The sequence below is a fragment of the Myotis myotis genome, unplaced genomic scaffold (assembly GCF_014108235.1).
Source record: "Myotis myotis isolate mMyoMyo1 unplaced genomic scaffold, mMyoMyo1.p scaffold_m19_p_7, whole genome shotgun sequence".
Classification (NCBI taxonomy): Eukaryota; Metazoa; Chordata; class Mammalia; order Chiroptera; family Vespertilionidae; genus Myotis; species Myotis myotis.
This window is the reverse complement of record NW_023416379.1, coordinates 7,328,303-7,342,130: the sequence shown is the minus strand read 5'-3', so window position 1 is coordinate 7,342,130 and position 13,828 is coordinate 7,328,303.

The following is a 13,828-nucleotide window of genomic DNA, read 5'->3' as shown; positions in this document are numbered from 1 at the left end:
TGTATATATTTAGGATTAGAAGGTAAAGCAATGCAAAAGGTTTCCAAAATGGCTGTCCTAATTTACACTCTACAGAGCAATATATGAGAACTCTAATTGCACCACCTCTTTGCCAAGATTTTGTATTGTTGGTCTGTTTAATTATAGTGGTTCTCATGAGTGTGAAGCGGAATTATATTGTGTTTATTATTTTTCTCTCAATATTTAACCACATTGCTCTGGCCTCTATATCAATGTTTCTAAGGAAAACATTGCCTGGGGTAGCACAGTACTAAAGTTATTGCATATAGACTATCAGTGGATGACTCAATTTCCTGTTCCAAGACATTTAACAACAAAAAAATTATAGTCACAGAAAATCTCTATCAACTTTATATTCGGCCTTTATGTATACATAAAATTATTATATTTCAATGTATTCATTAACAAATTCAATTACTATATTTCCTAGTGCTGAAACTCTGTTATATAACTACAATAAAATGGAGTTTCTTATGCTGTTAATGTATTGCTCAATTCCATTTGCTTAGAATTCCATGTTTTTAGAACGTTTCTATCAGTTTGCATAGGTGAGCTTGGTTTGTTGACTTATTTTTATGTACTATATTTGGGGGGCATTAATATCAAAGTTATTACAAAGCTTCATAAAATGAATTGGAAATTTTTTATGGTTTCTCTTCTCTAAAACTAGTTAGACCTTATTGACTACATCAAGCTCAAAGCCAGGTATTTGCCTGTCTCTAGCCTGATGCCTTCTATGGAAAGTAACACATTGACAGCCATTTCGTCTGCAGCATTTGCTTGCTAATGTTTTCTTAGAGGCAATGCCCTAACCTGGCTAAAAGCATAGACTCTCCTGCCAGAAGCCATGTTAGTTTCTTGGTTCCATCGCTTACTAGCTATGTGCCCTTAGGCAAATTACTTACCTTTCAATGCCTCCATTTTGTCAGTGAAGCATAGGAATGATAAAAATAATGGTAATGCCTACCTCATAAGGTTGTTGTGAAGCCGTAAAGAATTAAAGCATGTAAAGCTCGCAGAACAGTGCCTGGCACAGAATAAGGCAGCATTTAGTACTGTTATGTCACCTCTTCTGGAGGCAATTTGAATAGCTTACAACCTTGTAGAAAATGCATTTCAACAAATTAAATTGCAGTCTCTGGGCAGAACCATCTTTTTCGCATGTTTAAATTTCCTTTGTATCTTCTGTCATTTCCCCATTATTATTTTTTATTCTTTATTGGTGTATACTTTCTTTTTCTTGATTGGTTTTGCTAACAATTTTAACAATTTTATAGCTTTGTATTTTTCCCCAAAGAACCAGCACGGATTCGTTATTTTTAATAACATTCATTTTCTAATTCATTATTTTCAGCTTTTATTTCTTTTCATTTCTTTGTTTTCTTCAGGTTTATTTGAGTTTTTCTAAGTTCTCATGTCAGGTGCTTGATTTTTTCTTTTCACTCTTTCTTAATTATTTACTTACAGTTGTTTTTTAAAATATATTTTATTGTTTTTTTACAGAGAGGAAGGGAGAGAGACTTAGAAACATCAATCAGCTGCCTCCTGCACAACCCCTACTGGGGATGTGCCTGCAACCAAGGTACATGCCCTTGACCAGATTCGAACCTGGGACCCTTCAGTCCGCAGGCCGGCACTCTACCACCAAGCCAAACCAGCTAGGGCTACTTACAGTTATTTTATTCCCTCTATATGTCAAAGGTACTGATATGGATTATTTTAGTTATTTTTATTTTCCAGATATAAATTATTTTGGTACAGAATTCCTTTTTGACCAAATAATTCTTTATGGAAGATTGTTATCTGTTGCTTTTTCAATTTTTTCTAATAAATATTGCCTATTCACTAATTTTAGTATGAATACCTTTATGTATTTTTACTATTTTTCTTCTTTTTTGTTTTTATGGTATTTTTCTATTTGTTTTTCATATTTAATTTTCTTATCTAATTGGAATGTAGACAATTTATTACCATACCTACTAAACTGCACAATGTCTATATTGTATTTTTTAACCCTCCAACATTATAGGAACTTTGAGTACTTAAATGTAGATCAACCTCCCCACTCCCCGACATGCTATTATTGTTCCACAATCTAGTGCTGTCATATTGGCCCTAATAAATTAGCATCATTATTATTACAATTTTTTAATGTTGACAGTGTTACAGAGGTCCCCCATTCCTCCCCGCCCCCCAGCTTTGGCCCCTTTCCACTCAACCCCCACCCCACCTCAGACCGTCACCACACTAATATCTGTGTCCATTGGCTATGCATATATGCATGTAAGTTCTTTGGTTAATCTCTTTCCATCACCCCTACTTCCTCCACTCTGAGATGTGTTCCATTTGCAATGATTTTTTCTTTGCACATCATTCTTTCTTACCTCAGTCTTTCCTTCTAAAGTCATTCCCTTCCTCAGATTCCTCTTTTAGAATTTAATTTTGTCTCTATTTCTGGTAGATGTTATTAGTATTCAGCAATCCCTCACTTCCATGATACTCTAGAACAATGGTTCCCAAACTTCTGGCCCTTTAAATACAGTTCCTCATGTTGTGACCCAACCATAAAATTATTTTTGTTGTACTTCATAACCGTAATGTTGCTACTGTTATGAATCATCATGTAAATATCTGATATGCAGGATGGTCTTAGGCGACCCCTGTGAAAGGGGTCGCGACCCACAGGTTGAGAACCGCTGCTCTAGAGTCTTGCGTAGTTCAGTACAGCCCTTTCACTACTTTTTGGTTAAGGAGGTGAAAGCTCTTTCTCCTCCTGATGCATGAGAATTCTGTGCCAATATGATGTCAGAAGATACACATATACAAATTGCTAAGTAAGACATTTGGAAATAACTACCTTTGAGAAAAGCATAGCAAAATTTGTACAATTAAGAAATAAATGTTTAATGTTTTAGCCACTGAGATTTGAAGTGGATTTGTACTGGATCATAACTTAGAGTTATCCTATTTAATAAAAAGGGAATATGCAAATTGGCCATCACACTGTCACAAAGATAGAGGCGCCCATAGCCACAAGATGGCGGCGCACAGTCCCTCAGCCCCATCAGAGTTCCCCAGTCTTTTCAGCCCCACCGTTGGGGTGGAGGGGTTGTCAGGTGTGTGGTGCAGCTGGACCTGCCCTCAACCCCCAGCCGCCCAGGGCCAGCCTGAGGCACAGTCAAACCTCAGATAGTGGCTGCCCAGTGGCCCAAGGCCGCCCGAGACTCAGGTAACCAGGGCCGGCCAAGGCTTGCACTGCCAGCAGTGGCAGCAGCGGAGGTGTGATGGGGGCGTCGCCTTCCCCTCATCGCCGGGTTGCCTCCCGACCCTGAGGTCTCCCGGACTGTGAGAGGGGGCAGGCCAGGCTGAGGGACCCCCCCTCCAGTACATGAATTTTCATGCATCTAGTTCTAATATAATGTATTTTGTTTATTTGAAAAGTTTTCATTTTTTATGTTTAAAATAGTTTTGTTGTGCACATAATTCTAAATTGTCAAATATCTTTTCTCTGAGCTTTTATATTATGCTATTGGATTCTGGCATTGATTTTTTTTTCTTTGGTTGAGAAATCTTTTAACAGTCCAAATTTTATTCCTTTATGTGACTTGATTTATCTCTGATGTTTTTTAAGATTTTCCTCTTCACCTTTTCTTTTCTGCAGTTTCACCACAATTTTCTATTAATTTCTCCTGTTTGTCCAGATTGGTGGATGTCTGGCTTTCTTTTAAAAATCTATGGGTTGTTTCTTTAATCTATATTATCTATATTCAAGTAGTTCCTTTTCTCCACTTTTTTCTATCCTCTTTTTCCAGAAGTCTACTTCCATAGGTTAAACCACATTCTTTTCTCCCTACATCTTTTTTTTTTAAATATATTTTATTGATTTTTTACAGAGAGGAAGAGAGAGAGATAGAGAGTTAGAAACATCGATGAGAGAGAAACATCGATCAGCTGCCTCCTGCACATCCCCAACTGGGGATGTGCCCGCAACCCAGGTACATGCCCCTGACCGGAATCAAACCCGGGACCCCTCAGTCCGCAGGCCGACGCTCTATCCACTGAGCCAAACCGGTTTCGGCACCTACATCTTAACCTTTCTCATAATTTCCATTTCCTGTCTCTATGGGGTGCCTTCTCCTTAATTACTGCAGTAGTACCAGAGAGCACATTTATTCTGTGCTATGTCTAATCTGCATCCTTTGAGTTATTTCAGTATTTTCTATTTCTCAAAGTTACATTTGCTTCCTTTTCAGATCTGCTCATTTATTTTTTCATTGCCTTTTGCTTGTTTATTTTTATGTCACTCTTTGTGTCTTTAAACATTTCATGTGTAGTTATGTGGGGATTTTTAGTTTGTTTCAAGGGTACTTACTGGTACTCTGGGAAAGCCTTTCTGAGTTCTTCTACCCTGATAGATCAATAATTTCTATTCACGTTTTTTCCCCTCAGTGGTCAGGAGATGGTTTACAGCTGATCTAGAGCATCCAGTGTTATTAATGAACAACCAATCCCTAGACTATATTTTTCATCTGTAGGAAACGTATTCTCTGTATATTGGCTTTTAAGTTTTTAGTGTATCCTTAGAGTTTATAAAGGTTATCAGAATATGTTTGTGCAAGTTAAATTCTTCATCATTCCTACCAGAAATGTAGTAAGCCCTTTCGATTTGCAGATTAAACTCAATCTTCGGCTCAGGGATTTTTTTTTTTCTTTGTTAGGTAATGTATATTCTTTATCAGTTCTTTCCTTTCCTGTTTGGATTATTCACATTCTAGGTTCCTGGACCTAGCAACTAAATTTTTCATTATTTTTCTCATAATTGTTATTTCCCTATCTTTAGGCCTTGAGAGAATTCATGCTCTTTAACCTCAAAGACTTTATTTTTATTTGAAGTTTCTTGTTACTCTCTTTCATAGACATCCATTGTAAGGTTACTCTGTGAGAAAACAGGATTGAGACTATTTAGAAATTTCCCATTGTGGCACACCTCGGAAGGCCTAGTGAGCACTGGAAATGTTTGGACCTGAGCGTTTTTGTTTCCTCGCATTAGTACAAAGAACTGTCGGGGTTAAGAAGGATGAAAGCTTCTTCTTGACTTGAGGCCTGACAACTCCAACAGACGGGAGGCACAATGTGCTGGGTGATAACACTGATAAAACAAAGAAAATCTCAAAAAAGCTTTCTTTTTTGAGTTGGGGCTCCAACAAGAACAGACAGAAGTCTGCCAGCACCTTGTGCCTTAAAGGCTTTTAATTCAGGTCTCAGCAGTGACTCCTGGATGGATTTATTTGGGAAAGTATGGTTTGTAACTCCAGAAAAATATTCTGTGTCATGCTTTATATCTCCTTAAAAGCTGGGTGTTTTTTCCCTGTTTTTTTATCTGCTTATAAAATCAACTCTATTGTACCAAATGTCCTATTTACTTTAATTGGTCATTATTTGTTCCAGGTATTGAACCCCCTCCTGTGAGATGCATTACTCTACACCCAGTCATCACGGTCAGTGAATGAACTCAGCGGAGTGGCTTCTATCTTGAAGTGCTGGCAATACAGAACTGGGCATACTTCCTGCCCATTCCCCTGGAGGGAGTCCCCCTTCTCCTCGGAATCTTGAACCACGCTGGCCTCAAGGACGAGAATGACTTAGTCCTCCTTCAGCTCCTGCTGCCCCTCTTGGTGATGGGAGACTCAGCACACCATGCTCCTTGAAGTACGTTCTTCCCAGTCTGCTACTTTCCTGAGTTCATTCCACAATTCCAGGCCAAGTGCCCAAAGCACTGCAGCTTCTCCCCACATGGACCCCAGTGGAGCCCAAGGTTTTCCCTTGAGCCCCATTTCCTCTGCGTCCATTATTGTAGCATTTTTTGTTTTATTTTCAACAACGTGTTCCTCAAACAGCTATTTATGGGAGAGAGAACAATACATTGAGAGTTGGACTTATTTAACCATCAAGAAATTGTATTTTTTCTAGAAGTAGGTTTGTTGTGATTGCTGCTGTGTGTTTTTCTCTCTAAGACATTTCTCATGGCCCTCTGGGTGAGACTTAATTTAGTGTTTCTGTCCTCTAGATATGGCTGCTCTAAGCACCACAAGTGAGGAGAATTATCACAGGTGTCAGGACCATCCATTAGTAGCTCTGGCCTTTATAGTTTCATGTAAATTAAATCTTCTTAGTTTCCCAAATCTTGAGAGATTTCTTTTTATTTCCTGAGGCATACAGAATGGAGTCAGGACTAGGTCCTCCATGTCTTCTGAATAAAAGTACTTATATAAGAAGATGAGAAATAGTTCCCCCTTGTTATAAGCATGGCCTTGGTACCAAACTAGCAGTCATTCATTCTGAGAGTCTTCCTCCTGTGTCTCCCTTTGAGCATTAAACATCTGGAATAGCTCTCCTTGCAAATGAAAGCTTTACTGTCACTGTTATATAGTACCTGCATTCCACATCCATATCCAACATCAATAGATCAAAGGCATGCCCTAAAGCACATCCATCCTATATATCAGGAGAAAGGTGAAACATTCTAAGGCAATTAAAGTGAAAGTATCTTGTGGCTTTATGTCATAGATAAGAAAAGACAAACTAGGACTCTTTAGTATTGCTTTATTCAGGTGTAGTAATAGTTCTCATTCTCAGTATTTATACTGAGAGACAGAATATCCCGGTCCTGTTCTATTACACCTTTACAAAGGCAGACATCCCAGCACCCTCTAGGCTTTTCTATCTAGTGTATGGAAAACTTCCATAAGCTCCCTTAGCCACCTCAGCCCCAAGTCTCACAATAATTGGTTTATGGCCATGCCCTGGTTCACCAACGTATTACAGGCTCAGATAACTCCTTGCCAGGCTTTGCTTTGAGTTGAACCCCAGCCTGTGAACACTTACCCATCCCATTTCCAAAAGTTCAATTGATTGCACTCTGTAGTTTCTCTAGAGACATAGAGCTGGGAAAATTCTGAATGCTATCACTGTTACTTCGAAAGCTCGTTCTCATTCCACAGAATGAAATTTTTATTCCCTAGAGAAGCTAAGGAAGCTAAAGAGCATGTTCAATCATCTGCCCATTATCACTTCTGAATGCTGCTACTGCTTATTCCATTAGGCAAGTGAATGACTCAAAGCCGGGTGTTTTTAACCCCAAGTGAAAAGTTCTATATTTTGTCTAAAATTATAACTACACTGCAGTGTAGAAAAGGACAGTCTGAAATTAGCCAAAGGGTTTTATTTAACATCCAAACGCTTACTGCATTTCTGAACTAGTCCCCCAAAATTTATCCTATCCTATGTAATAAAAGGCTAATGGTCAAATAGACCGAACAACTGGTCGCTATGATGTGCGCTGATCACCAGGGGGTACGCATGGAACATGACAGGCATCGGCAGCAGGCAGCAGAGCAGGGAACATGGTGGGTGTCGGCTGTGGTGGGATGTTGGAGCAGGTCAGTGGGGGCACCAGACCAAGGCGGGGTGCTGGTCGCTGTCATCAGGGCGAGCCTCTGTTGGTTACTGAAAATTCTTTACTCCCACATGCCGTGGTTCCACCCAGTGCTCACACCTGCTGCAGCACCGGCCCACTTACACCCAGTGCCAGTGCCTGGCACCAGCCCTGATCACTAGGCACCGTCAGGAGGTGCGAGCAGCAGCTGCCGGCTGATCACCCCTCAGAGCTTCTCCACCTCCCCCTGATCCTGACGGGTGATCAGGGCAGCAGCTACCACTCGCACCAACTGATGGTGCTGGCCCCACTCACACCTGCTGCTGGCGCCCACCCCAATCACTCTATGCCATCAGTGGGTGCGAGTGGGGCCAGCATTGTCAGCGCATGGGAGCGGCGGTGGTGGGAGCGGGGCTGCCAGCAGACAGAGGACTGGGGGCCGCGGCTGGAGGGGCTGGGCAGGGGCACAGAGGATGGGCTGAGACCCGCCCCTGTGCCCACTGCAGCCTCTCGACCCACACTTCCTTTCAAGGTACACGAATTCGTGCACTGAGCCCCTATTCTTCTATAAATATATTCTCTGAATCAGTATGTGTTTTATGACTCATCATTATTTATTGTTTTGACCAGTAAGATTTTGTTTTCATACAAAATCTTTTGGTTTTATCTAAGTTATGACTCAAAATTAGATTGTCATAATTTTTCTTTTTGGCCCTTGGGGAAGACAACTCATTTTTCCCTCTTAATTCTCCTTGGATTTCATTAGTGTGTCATTCCTACTTTTTTCTTCTACAATGATGGGTAGACCTATTTATTTTAAAAATACAGTAACTAGTCTATTTTTAAAACTTAAAACTTCCACCAGCATTCTGTTTATTTACCACTGCATGAACAATTGAGTGATTATATTTTTAAAAGCAGTGATATAAATATGTACATGCACACACACACACACACACACACACACACACACAGTAAGTGCTCAACTACCGTTTGATAGGTTCTGTGACTTTAAGCAAAATGACCTACAGTGAAACCAGTTTTGCCATAGACTACTGGTATAAAGAAGAATTAAGTTCCCACAGCACCTCATCAATATTATAATGAAGTATCATGGAAGGAAATGGCTTTATTTGAGAACCTGCTCTGTGTGTACGTGTATCTCTAGGCTTTTTGGGATACCATTCACCCATGTAGTCAAGAGTTTAAGAGCTTTCAGTAATTCTGTGGTTCTTCACTGATAAATAAGGAATGAGCCAGAAAAAAAATCACATTTGTGGATAGATGAAAATGTGCTGGCAAGATGGCTGGAGCAGCAACACAGAACGGTAACACACCGCTAATGAGTCACTCATCCAAAGAGCAAGGAACCGTCCTGAGGGCAGGTAAAGGACTTCAACAACTCAGCAAATGCAGAACAAACACATTTACATGTTTTTCCTCCAAAATGAAATAAAATACTTTGAAATAACGTTGCTATATTATGTTGTTAAAACTTCCACAATGATAAGCCCTAATAAGGTATCCTGACCGGTACCTCACACAATGGTGACCCATCCTGAATCTGTCCCCAACAAATATGGAATTTGAGGCGAGTCACTCAGTTTACAAAAATAAATTTTATGGCAACATTCATTTAGAACAATTCCAAATTTAACTCTTTGGGGAACAACAGAAGAATATGTAGCAATGGGATAGATCAGATCGCTTTTCTGTGGAAACTCAGAACTTCAAATACACTTCCAGTAATCCATTTGCTCTGCTCACACTATCTCACAACATTTTATTTCTCCCCCAAACACCAACATCTTTTCCCTGAAACATTATTCAGCAGCAAAAGCAGAAGCACCCAGAAAGCTCACCCATCCTGTAATACCAAATTTACCAAGAGCAAACATCTGTTGTTACGCACACTGCCTCCTTCCTGAACCATGGTGACCAGCATCAGGGGAACAGCCCTGCTCTGGGAGATCAAATCAGTTCCTCCCCACTGTGTTCTGGATCTTACACTCCTGAAATTACCTACTCATCTCCCCTGTCACAGCGCCTGAAGTTACTCTACCAATCTCCTCTGTTCACTGGGTTAGTCTCATGACATTGAGAACGTGGGACATCTTCCTTTTCTTAGAAGTCGTCCTGCAAAACTACCTCCAATTGTGAAGACATTTCTCTGCTCCTTTTAGTAGCAAAAGGAAACGAAACCATTTTTATCCCTATTGCTGTAATTTTTCTGGTTTTTCTTATATTTTATTGTTGAAAGTATTACATATGTCCCTTTTATCCCCCATTGCCCTCTCCCACCCTCTCTCTCCAAGCCTTCACCACTCTATTGTCTGTGTCTATTGGTTATGCACATATATCCATATGAGTTCATTGGTTGACCTCCCCATCTCTACCCTCCGCTACCTTTCCTCTGAGGTTTGACAGTCTGTTCAATATTTCTATGTCTCTGGGTCTATTTTTGTTCATCAGTTTATGTTGTTCATTATATTCCACATATGTGTGAGATCATGTGATATTTAACTTTCTTTGACTGGCTTATTTTGCTTAACATAATGCTCTCTAGGTCCATCCATGCTGTAGCAAATGGTAAGAGTTCTTTCTTTTGTACAGCTGCGTAGTATTCCATTGTGTAGATGTACCACAGGTTTTTAATCCACTCAACTGCTGATGGGCACTTAGGCTGTTTCCAAATCTTAGCTATTGTAAATTACACTGCTATGAACATAGGGGTGCATATATATTCTTTCTGATGGATGGTTCTGAGTTCTTGTGATATATTCCTAGAAGTGGGATCACTGGGTCAAATGGGAGTTCCATTTTTAATTTTTTGAGGAAACTCCAAACTGTTTTCCACAGAGGCTGCACTAGTTTGCATTCCCACCAGCAGTGAATGAGGGTTCCTTTTTCTCCGCATCCTTGCCAGCATTTGTCATTTGTTGATTTGTTGATGATAGCCATTCTAACAGGTGCAAGGTGGTACTTCATTGTTGTTTTGATTTGCATCTCTCAGATGACCATCCATATCTCACAGAGCTAGAACAAATACTCCAAAAATTTACATGGAATAAAAGAAGACCCCAAATAGCTACAGAAATCTTGAAGGGGAAAAAACAAAGTTGGAGGAATCATGATACCAGATTTCAAGGTAAACTACAAAACCACTGTACTCAAAACAGTCTGGCACTGGCACAAGAACAGACATATAGACCAATGGAATAGAATAGAGAACCCAGAAATCGACCCAAACCACTATGCTCAATTAATATTTGACAAAGGAGGCAAGAACATACAATGGACTCAAGACAGTCTCTTCAATAAATGGTGCTGGGAAACTTGGTCAGACAGATGCAAAAAAATGAAACTAGACCACCAACTTACACCATACACAAAAATAAACTCAAAATGGATAAAGGACTTAAACATAAGATGGGAAACCATAAAAATATTAGAGGAATCCACAGGCAGCAAAATCTCAGACATATGCCAAAGCAATTTCTTCACTGGTACTGCTCCTAGGGCAATGGAAACTAAAGAAAAAGAAACAAATGGGACTACATCAATACTATCTTTAAGTGCTAGATGTCTCCTGTTTCTGAAATGCCTTTGTAGTGCTTGCCACTACTGCAAAATGAATAAAAGATGGGCTCTCTATTCAAAAGGAGTTTGAAGATTCCCAACGGGATGAGAAAGAGGTCCATAGCAATGTAAGAACAAAGCAAGAGATTTAGCCTCAATGCAAAATAACAAAAATAAGGGTGGGTGTGTGAAATGTTCTAACAGAGTTCACTGCTTCCTATTGGAAGGTCTCAAATGATTACTGGCCCCAAGCATAGACTGCTTCTCACACCATACCCAGGAACAGGTGCTTCTCAACTTTTATCAAACTCTTATTCTCCCATGAATATTTGAGGAACTTTAGAAGATATAGTTATTCTTTTGGACAATTTCTAAGCCACACTTAATTGATCTGATTATCTGCCAAACGTGATCAATCTGACTCACACGGATGAAGTCTAATTACAGAATCTACTTCAAAATTGGCTTCATCTTTCAGACAAACATCATGCTCTGTGTTTGTACTGTGCTTAGTATTAAAGGTTAGAGGGAGCAGTCCAGGTATTTTCATCATGCGTTTCAGATGTCTGACAAGCCATGCTGACTTGTGGAGAAAAAGGGCAGCCTCTCCGGTAGAACCTCAGTCTCAGGCACGTGGTGATGTATCTAAATATAAATAGAAGCTACAGGACCAGAGTGGGGCATGTTTCTAACGCAGTACACCCATGACTGTAATGTTTCGAAAACAGACTGACATCTTCTTTATTAACCACCATGTGAATTGTCTATCATTTTATGAGAACCCAGTGGGAGAGGTACCTCTGATCTCAGCAACAGGAAGAGTTGTACTTCTGCAGAGAAACTAGTTATTGGACTCTGAGAAACAAATAACGGTTTATGCTCCTTTTCTAGCAAGTGTATCATAGTTCATGGTTTTGATGGTTAATTTTGTTCCAACTGGACTGGGCCATGGTGTCCAGATATGTGGTCAGCCATTAGCCTGGATATTTCTCTGAAGATGTTTTGGGATGACATTAACCTTTAAGACAGATGGCTCTCTGTGGGTGAGCCTCATCCAATCAGTTGAAGGCCTGAATAGAACGAAAGACAGACCTCCTCTGTGCGATGCGGAATTCTGTTAGCAGGTGGCTTCAGACTTGGATTGAAACATTGGCCTTATGGAGTCTGCCAGCCCACCCTACAGATTTTGGACATTTAGGTGTCCATAATCATGTGAGCCAATTCCTTAAAATAAACCATTTAAACAGAAATTTAAACAAAGTTTTTGTTCTGTTTATCTGGAGAATATCTGACTAATACAATGGCACACATTTTGCATAATGTGCATTCTTTGGGCTTAAGAGCTTTTCTTATTTTTAATTGCTCTGTGATTAATTTATCTTACCAAGTTCATTTATCTTGGAAAAGCGAAAATCAGTCCCTGATGGCCAGCAGCTAATCTGGAACTCATAGCTAAGCCCTGTCATTCTCCTATGAACTAATGTAACTTCTTTCAGACAACATCAACATCACACAAGGCCAATCTGGGGCTCTGATGGATCAAGACAAAAACAAGACAATAATCACGTCTTAATACAGACAAAAATATTAACATTGTCTAAACAACAACAATGTCTAAACATCCCCTATCCTGGCTAATAGGAATGGTCACAATTTTAGCCTCAATCTAATCTGCTTCCTTTGAGATAAGATTTATTAAGATAGAATTACCCCCTGAACTATTCTCTGACAGCATCCAATCCAAGAGGGATTCCTCAACCCTCTGCAATAGAAATAAACCCATGCCCAAACCTTACTTTTAAAAGTTATTTCTAAAACTCTCTTACTGAATTGACTCACAGTTCTTGATGGTATACATCTTTCCTTGCTGAAACAAGCAATAAATGCAACTTATTCAACTACAGTTATATTTCAGATGGTCTTTGGCTAGAGAGCATTGAAAGTTTTAACTTATATGTATCACCAGTTGCCTTAAGTTATTTTAAAATCAAATCAAGATGATATGAAATATTTAAACAATAGCAGCATGAAATGTGAAATTTTTAAAAACCTACAAGAGTTTTCTATTCTGAACACATTCTCATTTGTACATGGACTGATTTCCATGTGTTTTTATCTTATGGTTACAAACCAATATTGAATACCCAAAGCACTTGGGGAATTGCTGTCTGGAGCTTTAACTTAGTCCCAAATAGTTATATTTCATTCTTTTCCTGAAAAAAAAAGTATAGTTTTTAATTATTTTAATTCTAAGGCCTGTCAGTATTCTGTACCAATCAAATACTTTTTAACTGCCACTGTTAGTGCAGCCACAAAAAGGAAAAAAATGAAGGGTGTATAAATTCTAATTCTGCTTTGGAGGTAATGGAATGACACAGTTAAAATCACAAATTATTTGAAAAGAAAAGATCAAAAAAATTCAGGTACAAATAAGTACAAAGAAAAAACACATATATGACAAACATAAATACGAATATAGCAAAAAAATTCAAGCTTCTCTGCCTAGCCAACTGGAGTACTAAAGCTGCAATTTTCAGCCTTTTTCATCTCATGGCACACACAAACAAAAAAAAGTATGATTTTTGATTCTTTCACACTGGACAGCTATTGTTGTGTTGGCTGTTGTCATTTTTATTTTTCAATCTAAGGGAAAAGAAGTCAGTACCCCTGACTAAATAGTCAGGCGTTGCATGATTTAAAAATTCCTATGGCACACAAGAATTGAAAATCGCTGCTAGAGACTTAATTAACCCTCCCTTTTGAAGCAATCAAAAAAGAATGAAACATATAAAA